General features: G+C 53.1%; 1 protein-coding gene across 5 annotated transcripts in view; it reads left to right on the top strand.

Moving 5' to 3' along the window:
* Nucleotides 1-764, top strand: part of EPHA7 (EPH receptor A7) — a 165,571-nt gene that overhangs the window by 1,223 nt on the left and 163,584 nt on the right. The window lies entirely within an intron of this gene.

Raw genomic sequence — 764 nt, 5'->3', positions numbered from 1 at the left:
TGAAGACACACACGACATGACATGGGAAGGGGAAGGCAGGGCATTTTCGGTGCCTCTGCATATGTATGCGTTTGGGGTTCCCCTCCACCCCCCGCCTCAGCTGGATGCGTCAGTATTTTTCATTAAACCTCTGGCATGCAATAAAATATCATTTGGAGCTTTAAAAAATGCCTCAATTAAAATGTACTCTGCCCTTAAAAGACGAAGTCTGTGGCGAGATTAGAGAGGGAAAGAAGAAGGAGCCTTTCCGTAGCAGCCTTTCGAAAGTTGATTTGGAGGGGCTGTAAAGCACAGAAACCCTCCCGCGGGGAGCACTAACCAGGAGCCGTGGGGTGGGGAGAGGAGAAGGGCTGGGCAGTCGGACGGGGAGGGTGCGGGCTGCCTGCCCCGCTCTGCCCTTCGGCTTGCTCCGTGATCGGAGCTACGCCGGTGCTTCCCACTGGTAGCCTGTCCCGGTTTTTTTCTGTGTTATACGTGTGTGGGTGGTTATATATGCATCTATACCTAGGCGTGTGCGTGTATAATGTCTGTATATTCGGGGAAAATCACCTAGCCAAAGGAGGGTCAGGAGGGGGCGAGCGGCAGACAGGGATTGATAGCGGCTACCTGCTGCAAGCGCAGAAAACTCTTGCGGAAGAAAGAGCGAGTTAAAAAAGAAACAAACAACAAACCCAAAACAACAACAATAAAAAAGCAACTTTGCATCTTCACCGCCGGCCCTGCCGAAGGGCCGGTGGCGGCAGCAGCCCCGCGTGGGTTCCTAC

This window comes from Geospiza fortis, unplaced genomic scaffold (genome assembly GCF_000277835.1).
Source record: "Geospiza fortis unplaced genomic scaffold, GeoFor_1.0 scaffold264, whole genome shotgun sequence".
In the NCBI taxonomy this organism is placed as follows: Eukaryota; Metazoa; Chordata; class Aves; order Passeriformes; family Thraupidae; genus Geospiza; species Geospiza fortis.
Note: the sequence above shows the minus strand (reverse complement) of the source record. Positions and strands in the feature narration are given on the sequence as shown.